This window comes from Bidens hawaiensis, unplaced genomic scaffold, assembly GCF_021521415.1.
Source record: "Bidens hawaiensis isolate Kalapana, Puna unplaced genomic scaffold, B.hawaiensis_p1.1 tig00002123_1, whole genome shotgun sequence".
NCBI lineage: Eukaryota > Viridiplantae > Streptophyta > Magnoliopsida > Asterales > Asteraceae > Bidens > Bidens hawaiensis.
This window is the reverse complement of record NW_027491112.1, coordinates 1,612,271-1,626,879: the sequence shown is the minus strand read 5'-3', so window position 1 is coordinate 1,626,879 and position 14,609 is coordinate 1,612,271. Positions and strand designations below refer to the sequence as shown.

The 14,609-nt window shown below is 31.8% G+C and overlaps 1 pseudogene; it reads left to right on the top strand.

The window, feature by feature from the left end:
• The first annotated feature begins 2,920 nt into the window (after positions 1 to 2,920).
• Positions 2,921 to 12,549, top strand: LOC143606173 (3-oxoacyl-[acyl-carrier-protein] synthase I, chloroplastic-like; annotated as a pseudogene).
• The last annotated feature ends 2,060 nt before the right edge of the window (positions 12,550 to 14,609 follow it).

Below are 14,609 nucleotides of genomic sequence, written 5' to 3'. Positions count from 1 at the left end.
TTATATATATGGTGGCGGCCTAGCTATAAAAATGCAACAGCCCATAAATACATATTAAATAAACTTGGCGATAAAATTTTAAAACACAACAAATTAGGTATGAAATTTTAATAGGTTGATAAGACACAGTACTAACTTTCCTCGATGAAAAAAATATATTTATTTATTTATAACAACTAGTTTCTTTACACGGCGCGCTACGTCGGGGCAGCAGGCAAAACCCTACTGTTAAAACTGAACGTTGGTTAAACCCGAGCGTTACTACGATGTAAGGCCCCGTTACCGGTAGCCCTACTTTCGTGTTGGATTTACTCATAAACGCAGTTCTAAATATCAGAGTTAATTAAAACATTCGCGGAATATAAAAGCTTTCATAAAACATTTCATAACAAAACACGTCTTGTCTTAAAACATCATTTTGTCTTTCAAAATAAACGAAACATTAAACTTAAACGTCTTGAGTCTTCCGATGCCAGCCTCTTATTCAGTGCCACGTGTCTCCTCAAGCGAGCTGCCTCATCCTACTCACCTGCGTGCATACTAAAAGTCAGCTACGCTGAGTGAGTTCTAGTTAATCATACACTGTACAATACACATAAACTTATATTCTTTCATTCATACTTTCATACTTTCTTTTGTATTAACTTACTTTCATATCTTACGTTATAAAGAGCATTACGCCCTACATTCCTCGAGTATTATTAGGGCTCGGTACCCTCCTTCTTCGAGTATTATTAGGGCTCGGTACCCTCCTTCCTCGAGTATTATTAGGGCTCGGTACCCTCTTACCTCGAATATTAGTAGGGTTCGGTTCCCTAGTTCTCGTATATTAGTAGGGTTCGATTCCCTCTTCGTTACCATACAACCATACATCATACCTCGAGTATTATTAGGGCTCGGTACCCTTTTCGTAACCATACAACCATACAACCATCATTTCCTTCTTTTATTAACTTTATCACTTTCATACACATAAGCATACATATCATACTTATCTTATACATAGCGTTACAACCTGACAGTACGTACAATATCCGAAGATCGTTCACGTACCATCAAGCAATCATTCATACATTTCACATTATCCACATAAGGCATACACTTATCTCTTAGGATAAGCGTATTAACAAACATATTGAGTATGCACACAGCCCCGAAAACATAACACATAAATGGGGCTAGAAACTCACCTGAATCCTGTTACGCTCTCCGTTAATAGTTATCCCTTTCTTCAGTTGTGCACGACTGACTGTATAACAAGTATACGTATCAATTAACTACTACTACTCATGTTGTATTTCTATCTTTATATGACCCACAACGAACGGGGGTCCGGGGGCAGCGCCCCTGGCAGCGGGGTCTAGGGGCGGCAGCCCCTAGCAGGGTCCAAGGGGCAGAGCCCCTGGCTGGGGTCGAGCTGCCAGGTCAGCTTGGAAAAATTTTATTTCCATTAACTGTCTTAACACATTTTCCATTAGGTTTTTAATTTATTTTCTAAGCGAACTTAACTTTAGGCGAAGTTAAACCTTAAGCGAACTTAGCTTTAGGCGAAGTTATCAGTTAGGCGAACTTGGTCGTAGGCGAAGTTATCAACTAGGCGAACTTGGCCTTAGGCGAAGTTATCAATTAGGCGAACTTGGCCTTAGGCGAAGTTACCAACTAGGCGAACTTGGCCGTAGGCGAAGTTAAGCTTTGAAGGCGAAGTTAAGCTTTTGCAGGCGAAGTTGTGGTTTTGCAGGCGAAGTTGCCCAGTTCAGCTACGGGTTTAGTTTTTATCAAGCATTTTGGCGATTTTAATACCCTTGTTATGGTTCGACATCACCCACTACGTTCCCTAACCGTTTTCGGTCGTATATATATCCCGTATATGCTATAAAGCTTGGACCTTTAAGTAAAAACGTTCAATACTACGTAAACTTTAAAGGTCAAGAACATACCTTTAGCGCTCGTTCGATCTTGGTTAGCTTGTTTATGCACTCTAGATCTCGTGTAATAAGATCTAATACCAACTAACGTTTACTCTCTCTCGGGTCTTGCTCGTTTATGGTGTGTGTGTGTGTTTGGAGTGTGTAGAGATTATGATGGAAATGAAATGAGGGTTTAGGGTTTTAGCTTGGTTTAGGGGATATTTATATCCCTTAAAGCCCATGGACCTAAGGCCCATTCTCATTTAACCCATCTTAATTAATCTAAGTCCATGATCCGTTCTTTACTCGACATTAATTAATTAATAACGCGAAATCACTAAACGTAACTTTCTTTATTCAACATTATAGATTTTAGGATGTTACTTACGATGAGTTAACACGAATTCGGTCGGTACAAGTTACGTTCGTTACAAGATATACACTATTGGTAAAATTTGAGCGTTAAAACCCAAAAAAAATCACTAAATTAACATATAAAAACATTAACATATAAGAAAACAAAATATTGAAAATGATGTTTATTTTGTTGGCAAATCTTGTTGGCGGCAAAACCCAGACGGTGCTGATCTCGAGCATTAGGGAGGTAACTTGTCACGAATTCGGTTAGTTTTGATTACGTACTTTACGATACCGGAACTAAATAATGAAAAAAATATAAAAATTGAGCAAACAACCAAAAAATTCTTTTTTTTTTGGGGGGGGGGGGGGTCGTTCGGTAAACTTGCGAACTGTGCGAACTCTGTCGGTTTCTTTCAAGTTTGCTATAGTACCAAAATTAAAACAAAAAAATTTGACGTTTGGTCGGTTTCCATTACATTTATTATTGTTATTGAACTAAAAAAATAAAAATAAATTAAAAACAAAACTCACCTACTAATATGGTGTCGCCAAATAGCCCAATAAACCACTTACAACACCAAAGTTTCTATTTATATATATTAGTAATGCCTAAGTAGTGACAATCGAGCATCTTCATACCACTCATGACAAACATGGGAACTCAAACTCATTTGGCAACTACATTTAACCCACTATACCAAAATAGTTTGCCCATAAGTGTTAAATCACCAACACACACCACTACCACAAGCCACCGCATATTACATTCTCACGTTTATGCCCGTGAACGAGAAAGCGATGCCAAAAAGCGGGTTGTTGTAACCGGTATGGGAGTTTTGTCCATGTTTGGAAATGACGTTGATACCTTCTACCAAAGACTCTTAGCAGGAGAGAGCGGGGTTGGGTTGATAGATCGATTCAATGTTTCAGATTTTTCCACGCGATTCGCTGGTCAAATTCGTGACTTCGAATCAAGTGGATATATTAATCCCAAAGATGACAGAAGGTTAGATGATTGTCTAAGGTATTGCATTGTTGCAGGGAAAAAGGCCCTTGAATATGCTAATCTTGGAGTTGGTGAATTATCCAAGGTATGTCTAGTGTCGGACCCACAAACTTTTTACGACGATCTGAAATTTTTTGGGTCAATACTCAGTTATATAAATATATTTTTTTGGATCCAACTCAGCCGTTTTGGTCAAGTCTTACAAAAAAATAGATGACCAAACAAAGTGTCAAATAACAATATATATATATATATATATATATATATCATTTTGAAATTAAGAACTTTGAGAACCATTTTAGACAAAAAAAATTAAGAAAAATTTAAAAAATATATAAAACAAAAAAACGCGCAAATAAAAAAAGGTTAAAACAATATTTTTCATTCCGATTTCATAACAAAATTAAAAAAAGTGTCGGTTTAGCGAAACTATACATATATGTATAATATATATATTTTAACTTTATACAAGTTATTCTTTATACACATATGTACAATTAAGATAAATGATAATATACATATGTGTACATTATGTAAATCGAGATTAAATAAAAATATACATATATGTATAATTAAGGTTTTTTTTTTGAAACCGGAATGAAAAATAAAAAATAAAAAAAATTACCGTTTTAAATTTTTGCTTTTTTTTATAATTTTTCAAGGGATTTTTTTATAGACCAAAATGGTTATCAAAATTCTCAATTTCAAACAGTTCTTTTAGGATCCTCACCCTATATATATATATACTAGTTTGAGGCCCGCGTATTACACGGGTAATTTATGAAAAATTTAAACTTTAATCATTAAGTAAAATATATTCAACAACATGATCATATGTTGTTAATACAATTACAATTTACGTTAAATTACAGAAATTACATAACTAAGATTACACAAATATGTTATAAATAAGTAAAACTTTCTTTGTACATTACATTTGTGATTGTATTGGTCGGTATACATTGTTTATCAAAAATCAAAATCTTTAGTACATGTCTGCTTATAACTCTTGATTACGCAACATATTACGTGTGACAAATAAGGTCCTTCAAGTACATAACAACCCTAGATAAATGATAATGTATCCATGAAACTAACCAAAAAATATTCATACACATAAAATATCATACATTTTTAATCTATTAATATGATGTCATTTAAGATCATCAACTCATGTTTATCCAAAAATCATGATTATCCCAAGAACCAGATTACCTGAACTTTGATGAGATAATCATTCTTAGAATCTTTAGAATTTGAAATTGATTGATCATGATAAATTTGTTGTCATTAATATTCTATATGTCACAAATTGTTAATTGATTTTATATTTTACAAATAACAATTGTATAATCAAGCAACATATAAACCCAAAAATTAAAATATAACAAAATAATTTGTTTCATTTCATATGAATGTAATTGCTAGAAAAATAGCAAAGACATACTAACCTTAAAACATGTTCAAATAATAGTATTTATTTTGAGTTAGCAAAATATTAGAAATTTTAAAGTTGCATAAAGTGAATGTAGTGATTCTTATTTATAATAGTTGAAAGTATTAGATTAAGAATATTGATATTTTGAATACTAATCCCGTGTTATTAGTTAATACTGTGGGAAGTTGTTGGAATATTTAACTAATTGATATATATATATATATATATATATATATATATATATGTATATTAACAACTTATAGAACAAAAGAAGCAAAGATTTCAGATTTTATGATAGCATGGTAAATGACTTTAAACCGGATTAACTATATGTTTTTAAAAAACATTATTGTGAAAATGGAATATATTCTTGAAATATAATGAGTAACATGATTAAGTTATAAATAATAACAAATAAAAAATAATAATATATATTTCTATTAAGCTACATTATATTTAAGATGTAAATCTTTTAATGAATTTTTATAAATTTTAATAATAAATGTTATAACTGTATTTTTTATAAAAAAAATTGTGTATAACTTTATTATTTTGAATATAAATCATAATAAACACTTAAATTTTGTATTAATCAACAGGTAAAACTAACATAACCCCGGTATTGTATTTTTATAAAAATAAAATTATTAAGTTAATATAATATCGAAATTATGTAAATAACTGATGAAAACGATATTCTAGGTTTCAATATCCTAAATGATTTTTGAAAAACGAAAATAATGGAATGAGATTGAAACAGATTTTTTGGTTTAACGTTTTGAATGATTTTAGTCAAGTAATTTGTCTTATAAGGCATATTAAATTAAATATATTTAAATGTATAAAAAATTATAAATCAACCCATAAAATATATATTTCTGAACCATTTTTGTTTGATTTATGGAAGAAAATATTGAAAATTTTGATATTGACCTTATTGCTAAAACCCTTTATATTACACAAAAAAAGTCATATAAAAATGACAAATAGTTCATATAGTAAACATTATACATATGAATTATAATTATAATTTTCAAGATATATATAATAGGTATTTTTCATGTTTGCAATATTATTCAAAATGTTTGGTGAAAATTAGAAAAATAAACATTTTCCTGAGTTCAAATGCATATGAGAAAATTTTAATCCAAATTTGAAACCAAACTTATATAAAAAATTTTGCATTGTTGCTCGAATCAGTTTAAAATCAAATTTTAGATTACCAGACAAGTCCAAATTTTTCGACAATGATGCACCTTTATATTCTCTAGTTTGCAATTAGGTGTGACTTTAAAATTTTATTCTAACGTGTCTGCAATTTAAGTTTTGATATTTTCTTATTTCATAATTGATGTTAATGAATGAATAAGTTATTATTTATGTTTAATAAAAATATTGAATACATATGTTAAATTGCTAAAATGATAAGGACCATATATTGAAATAAGTTGAAAAAAAGTGAGGATGGCTAAGAGAATGACAAGTGGCAAAAGTAAGTAGTCTTTTATTAGAATAGATAGATTAGGATCCTCACCATATATATATATATATATATATATATATATATATATATATATATATATGATGAGTATCATTACAGAGCTGTTATATTATTTAAGAATTTGAAGGAACCATTGAAACCTAACGTTTTTTATAAAAAATTTTGTATGTTAATGTTATCTGAGTGTAGTTTCATCATTTTGTATATCTATATTTACGATTACTATTTTGAAAATTAGTTTTTATGCATATCTATGTTTTGTTTTACACCTATGTAAATTAGTTAGTACATAAATTTTACACATATGTAAACTTGTTATTTATATATGTAATCAAAAATTTTTATATAAATTATGATAAAACTACTCTTAAATAATGTTAATATATAAAAAAAATTAAAAAAATGTTTAGTTATGTAGAGTTCATAGGAATTCTGAACTTTTTTAGAGTTCTTAAATGATACTAACCCTATATATATATATATATATATATACAGAGAGAGAGAGAAATTCATAACTAAAATAAAATATATGCAAAGTTATTCTCTATGAATTTACATTTTATTTTAAATCTAACAGGTAAATAATTTATTTTAACATTCTTAAACGAGTATTTCTCAACGAAACAAATACGACTATCGCAATCATCCATCCGATTATGCAAAAAAAACATCTTTCAATGTTTGCGGTTGCGACGGGTGGTACGAGAGCTAACTTTATAAACGACACACCAATATGCAAACGAATGGTGTTTCTTTGTTTGAACTATCAATTGAACAAGACTTTCTAAATCATTCATATTTATATTTTCCAGTCGTTTATTTCGTATCAAACAACTTAGAATTGGGTTGCGTATTGGGCTAAAAAATGGGTAGAGTTTGAATGAGTTGAATTTTGAGCTTAATTTTGGGTGGAGATATAACTTGGTTGGGTATTTGACTATAAGACTTAAAAATTGGTATTAAACTCAAATTTAATTGGAAAAATTATTGATATTACATTTATATAATTGTATTTGTGAAAACTTTCATTTTATTTTTTGTTTGGGTCGATTTTAAACTTTCATGGGGTCGTCTCTAAATCCACAGGGGTGGATTGGGATTTTACACTATATTAGTACTAAAAAAAATTCACAGGAGACGGCAGGGCCGTCTAAACGTTTTTGAAGGCCTAAAGCGAACTAAAATGTTGAGACCTTTTTTAAAAAGAATTTGATATAAACCCTCCTCCTTTACCCGGGCTTAGGACCGACGATAATAAACTATTAAGTTTATAGTTGGCAGAGTTAAAAAAAAATAAAAATAAAAAATTTGTATGTAAATTATTTATATAAAATTTACTTTTCTTGTTTTATTTGATGCAAACTGTTTAATTAAATATTCATAATCAAGTTCTTCAAAAAATCTTTTTCAATCGACAACATAGCTAAACCGTTTAATCTTTCTTGCGACATTGTAGATCTTAAGTAATTCTTAATCAATTTTAATTTTGAAAAGCTACGTTCTGCAGAAGCAACAGTTACGGGAATAGTTAACATAACTCTATATGCAATATATGCATTTGAAAAAGAATATAAGGTTTTAATATAACTTAGTATATTAATAGGTGTGTCCGATTCTAAATGTATAATATCTTTTAGCATTTTTAGTTCTTGAAATAAATCTAAATCATCAATATCTAATTTTTCATCATGCTTCAATAATTTTTCAAGAGAAATACACTTATTTTTCAAACTTTCTTCATCTAAGGTTTTTAACTTTTTTATACTAAACATAAATCGAAAATATTTTCATACTCTTTAAATTGATCAAATCTAGTTTTAAGAGAAGAAATAGCTTGATCAACTATGCACAAGAAGTAACCTGTTCTAAAACGTTCAATAGGAGTTTTCAAAGTTTCATTATCAACATTTTCATCAAATTTTTTATTTCTACGAATAATGCATTTCTCACGAAAAATAGGTTCAATACCAATCTCTAAGGCAATTTTCTCAGCTTCAATCTTAGCATTTTCAAACCCTTCATCTCTATACTTTTCAAAATAACAAATAAGTCCATCTAGTTGTTTAATAGCATCATCAACGCACATGTCTTTCGCTTGTAAGTTTTTACTAACTATATTAGTAGCATGCAAAACATCATACCAAATAACCATCGCTAAAAAAAATTCAAAACTTTCAAACTCACTTTCAATTAACGATTTAGCTTCACTTTTACTTTTAGGATCGCCACCATCATATACTTCCAATATTGCTTCTCTTAGTTGTGGAGCTTGAAACCTAATTGCTTTAACACTTTCTAATCGACTTTCCCAACGTGTTTGTGATAATGGTTAAGAGTTAAATTTGGTATATTATCTTGCAAAATTTTCCATCTTGACGCAAACATACAATAAACACGTTGTATTGAACCAAAAAACTCTTCAGCTTTAGTACATGAGTTAGCCATATCAAAAATTACTAAATTCAAACTATGAGAACCACATGGTGTATAAAATGCTCTAGGATTAATATCTAAGAAACGTTTTTGCACTCCTTGATGTTTACCTTTCATATTTGAACCATTATCATTACCTTGACCTCTAATGTCATTCACATCAAGTCCTACTTTATCAATTCCTTCAATAATAGCATCAAAAAGACCTTTACCGGTTGTATCAACTACTATTAAAAACCCTAGAAAGTATTCTTTAATTTGTATCGGAGTTGACGAAATATCTAAACATCGTAAAATAACGGACATTTGTTCTTTATGACTTATGTCGGGAGTACAATCAAGTATAATTGAAAAATATTTAGCTTCTTTAACTTTTTTAACAATTTTAGTTTTTATTTCATTTGCTAATAAATCAATTAGTTCGTTTTGCGTATTGTGTCCAAGATAATGACTATGAATTTCATTATCAGTTATCCGTCGTAAATGTTCTTGCATTATTAAATCAAATTCCGCAATCATCTCAATAATAATTAAAAAGTTACCATTGTTTTCTTCATAAAGTTTTTCATTTGTCCCACGAAATGATATATTCTTCTTACCAAAAGTTTTTACAACGGCGAAAATTCTTATTAGCACATTTCTCCAATGTTCCTTATCTTTATTTATTTGATCTTGAGTTATTTTATCAATTGTTTTATTTTTCGCCAATCTTATTTCTAACTCAAACCATGTGCTCATATTCAATATATGTTCTTTACTTGATTCATGTAACTTTAGTTTAGCACTCATATTTTTCCAATCTTTACACAAATAACTTACAACAAAAACAAAACACTCTATCTAACTGTTTTGAGTAAAGCAACCATTTTCTTTCATATGTTTCCCCATTTGCCATCCTTTGAATATAAAAAAAAAAGGATTAAAGTTTCTAGAGTATTCATCTTTTGGAAAATCATAATCATAAACTTTTAATGGTCCTTTTTTTACAAGTAAATCTCTTAGCTTGGTAGTAATATTAGTCCATTGACTTGGATCATCAAAATTTATAGGTTCAACGTTATTATTTTAATCATCATTTATAGGTTTTTCATCATTATTATTTTCATCAATGCTTATGGATTCAGTGTTATGAGGCTGATCTTCTTCTACATTCTTCTACATTGAGAGACTCATCACTATTTATATTATCTACATTACCATTTGAAGGTTCATCACCATTTACATGTTCATTATTTTTATCTTTAATGGTTACATATTTTAGCAAAGAATCTTTAAGTAATTTCTTTTCAGCTTCTATTTTCTGTTTCTTTAACCTTTTAGAATGACCTGATTCAAACTTTCGAATTCCGTTTGACATTTTAAAAATTCTAAGTATCTAATATAAATAATCTAAAATTCTAAGTATCAACAAATAGCATGAAATTCACAGAAGGTCTAAGTAGCAAAAATCAGGAACTATGCACAAATTATAAACGAATTCAAAATAAAAATTAGTAGGCTGCTGCGTACCTTTAAGGCTTCAAAATCAGTTCAGTAGGAGTTGTAGTCAAGCGTTCAGCCTTGGCACCAAATAAATCAAATTAGAAATTGGGGCTTCCGGCTTCAGATCACACCTTCGAATTAGGGCTTCCACCTTTATGATTTCAGATTTTAAGAATCAAAATCAAGCCTTAGAATTAGTAAATTTCATATTCAAGTGCTCAAAATAGATCTTACAATCAATTTGGGGTAGATAAAATATGGAGAATTCTTCATCTTTAATATTCAACAACACAATGGACACAATGATGAAATTAGAACGTTGGAGGCTTGGAACTTGTAATTTACCGGTCGCTTCAGTTTCTTGCAGTTGCAACCCTAGCTTCTGATCTGTTGTCCATCCTTTTGTTATTGTTTGTATTTTCTTTTTTTTTTAACCCTTTCAAGGTTCACGGAACATAATAGAAAGTTTTGGGCCTTCATTTAGTGTGTGGCCCATTTTAACAATAGAAATAAATTGGGCTTTATTTAAGTTTGTGGCCCATTTTTAACATATATATTACATACATGATATAAAAATTGGAGGCCTAACAAAATTGAAGGCCCAAGGCGATGGCCTGACTTGGCTGGCCCATGGGCCGGGCCCGAGACGGTAAACCCCTCGCTTATGAGTAGGTCCGCCAATGGGTATGTCATTTGTTCCTTGTTTCACGTGTCCATTAATGAGTGCAAGATTTCATTAAGTTTATATGCAGATCGATAAAACACGTGCTGGTGTGCTCATTGGAACAGGATTGGGGTGCATAATGGTATTTAGTGGTGGTGTGGAAATTCTAATGGAGAGAGGTTGTAATAAAATCACACCATTTTTCACACCATATGTTCTATCAAGTATAGGTCCTGCCTCTCTTGCTATGGATCTTGGGTTTACGGGACCAACCTACTCCATTTCAGCTTCTTGTGCGACCTCCAACTATTGCTTCTACGTAGCAGCAAATCATATCCATGAAGGGGTGGCTGATCTAATGATTGCTGGAGGTGTAGAAGCTTCTTTAGCACCACTTTTGTTGGCAGGTTTTAGCGCATGTAATGCATTGTCTCGACGAAACAATGATCCCCAGACTGCTTGCAGACCATGGGACCAAAATAGAGATGGCTTTGTCATTGGTGAAGGGGCTGGTGTTTTGGTACATTAGACAATATAAACATAGAAGTTTTTGATGGATTAGGTGGTTTTACAAAGAAAAATGTGGTTTTAGGTGGCTGACTAAATTTTAAGTGTTTTTAGATAATTTGTTATCTCAGATAGAGGATTATACGAATACATCAGCTAACTTTTCCAAATGACAGTCCAAGTCATCCAATCATGAAATATGGAAGCCGCTTTCTCAAATAGCATATTACGCGGACCACCATTTTTGGACAATGACTAGGACTTGGACGATGAAAAGGATTGTCACTTGGAAAGTTAGCTAATGTGTCCTCATACTCCGTTATCTGAGATAACAAATTACCTAAAAGCACTTAAAATTTAGTCAGCCACCTACCCCTTTTTTGTTTTTGTAAACCACCGAATCCAACAAAAAAGTCATAAACATATATATTGTAGTTTTCTTATATTTTAATATTTATTTTTCATTCGTTTGTAGGTGATGGAGAGTTTAGAACATGCAATGAAAAGGGATGCACCGATAATCGCTGAATACTTAGGAGGTGCAACAAATTGTGATGCATATCATATTGTTAGACCAAAACCTGATGGTTTTGGGGTTACATCGTGCATTCAAAGTAGCTTAGCGAATGCTGGTGTATCAATAGAGGAGGTAAATTATATCAATGCACATGCAACATCTACTTGGGCCGGAGACGCTGCGGAAATGAAGGCTCTAAAGAACGTATTCAAGCATAGTTTAGGAATCAAAGTCAATGCCACCAAGGTGAAGAGTATCATACATGTATCCCCAAATATGAACTCCATTCTGATAGTATTTGCCTTGTGTTATTTTACAGTCTATGATCGGACACTCGTTTGCAGCTTCAGGAGGTATGGAGGCCATTGCTACACTTAAAGCAATTCAAACTGGATGGTTGCACCCAACCATTAATCAATTTGTGCGTCATATCTGCATTCGTATTATTCATATTATTTCTCGTTCCTCCTCTCATACTTTAGTTAAGTTTAATGTTTTTATGGAAACTGTAGCAACTTGATCCTGAAGTTGAGTTTGACACTGTTGCAAATCATAAGCAACAACATGAAATCAACGTTGGTTAGTTTCTTTCGATTTTGATCTCATTTATCCAATGTTAGTATTCGTTAAGCTCACTTATTCGATTTCAAATATATTTGTACGCAGCGATTTCAAATTCATTTGGTATGGGTGGACACAACTCTGTTGTAGCATTCTCTGCTTTCAAGCCATGATGGTATCACATATATATAAAGTGAATAAAGATATTATATTTCAAGCGATGAAACATATGATATCATCCGTACTATAACAAAATTACTACGAAATGCGAAATATATATTACAATCGTATGTAATGTACATGAACTTAAGAGAATGTTAAGTTACCTTAAGATAGCATTCACGATTATATGAAACTAGAGCATATGTTATACAACTGGAAATGAACTTGAGAGTACGACATTTCATCAGGCTTTTTGGTTTATTTGAACGGACAACCAAAACATACCGCATATCACGCCCCCGCCTTCTGTCTAGATAGTGTCATGCACCTATGTAATCCCCATAGATCTTCGACATAAAAGCATAACTAGATGGCACATTGCATCAAGTCGTAATAACACTCCAACTCGTTTTTGTAAACCGAGATAAAATCATCAAGTGCTCTAATGAGTCCACTTCTACCTCACATATTGGTCAAACAACCAACGCAACCGGAATACCTCTCTTAGCCAATGAAAAATAAAACCAGGATTCTACCCATTTCAACTCTCCAAGCATGGATTAAAACTCTTTTAGGAGCATAATTGTTCCACTCCATAACTAAGTTACTAGCCAAATCACCATCACCTTCCAAACCGGCCTTCAAGCTTCCAACCGAAAACCCACTCCCCACTTCCAAATTTGAAACTAATTAGTCATCTCCTTCACCATCCTAACATGTTGACAAACAATCAACATACCCCTAAGTTCCTCCACCTATTCCGCCCCGAATGACGCATGGTTCCAACCCCACCTACCATAAATCCCTCCTTCATACATCAGTAACCGGTCAGATACTCGACGCCCTTTATGTGATTCAAGTGCGAATTGTAATGGAAATCTCAAATGAAAGGCAACATCTCCCCACCAACAATCAAACCAAAATAAGGTTGTGTATGGGATTTGCTTATTTGAGACTCCTTATAACTTATTAACTTTTTAAAAAGTTAATAAGTTACATAAGTTGTTTGGCAAACAAAAAGGACTTATGGATTTTAACTTATCAATAAGGAAAAATGAGGTTTTGATTAGATGGGGGAGTCATGAGTGTAACTTGTTAAGTTATTGTGTTTGATTTACCTATTACATCCCTCAAACCCTCAAAGCCCATTACACTATTTAAAATAAAAGTGTCATTTTTGGTAATTTTGGCCATTTCACCACATAAGCTGTGACATTCGTCAATTTCGGGTTATCTTGTATTTGTTTTTATGTTGTAAACCGACCCGATTTATATCCCGAACATTTTCAAATATATAAATATTGTACTTTATGTTACTAAATCATTCCCACTTGTTCAATTTGAAAAACCCCTTTTACGGATTCAAAAACGCCTTTAAAACACTCAAATTACATCGAAAACGAACTTCCGGGATGCAAAACGAACCTCGCAAGACGAGCTGACCAAACCCCACCCTCATGGGTGCCGCTCCGCGCGGCCATGAGGGCTAGGACGGCCGCGTGGCGCGGCCTCAGACCTGCAGATTCGTTTTTTTTCTTTTTTGGCTTTTTATGCTTTCTTGTGTTTATAACCAACCCGTTTTCATGCAAGACTCTTTATGCTTGACCATTTCAACTTACCATATAAGACCATCTTTAATGAGCCCTTACAAACAAAAGCCTGTGATGACATGGCAAAATATCACAGCCACATAAGCATTAAATTTCATTTAAAGTGAAAAACTGCCCATCTGCAAGGGCCTATAAATTTTTGGTTCTTGTGCAAAAGTTTCCAAGAAATTATATTATATGTATTTTGCCTCCATTTTTCTTTTTAGATAAATTTTCAATTGATGACACATATATTAAATGGTAATTAATTATTTTTAAAGATTTAAAATAATTTGTAAGAATATAATGTGGCAGGTGACTAGGCAGCTAAGGGCATATAAGGGCCTTTAGCATTGGTGATAGTCTAAATGCACACCCATCTCTTCATTTTTACACTTGCACATACTCCAAATTCTCTCTCAATTCAAAGATCTTAAAGGTTGTTCTTCATGTTCTTTGTAGTTTGACCTTTCAAAGTCAAA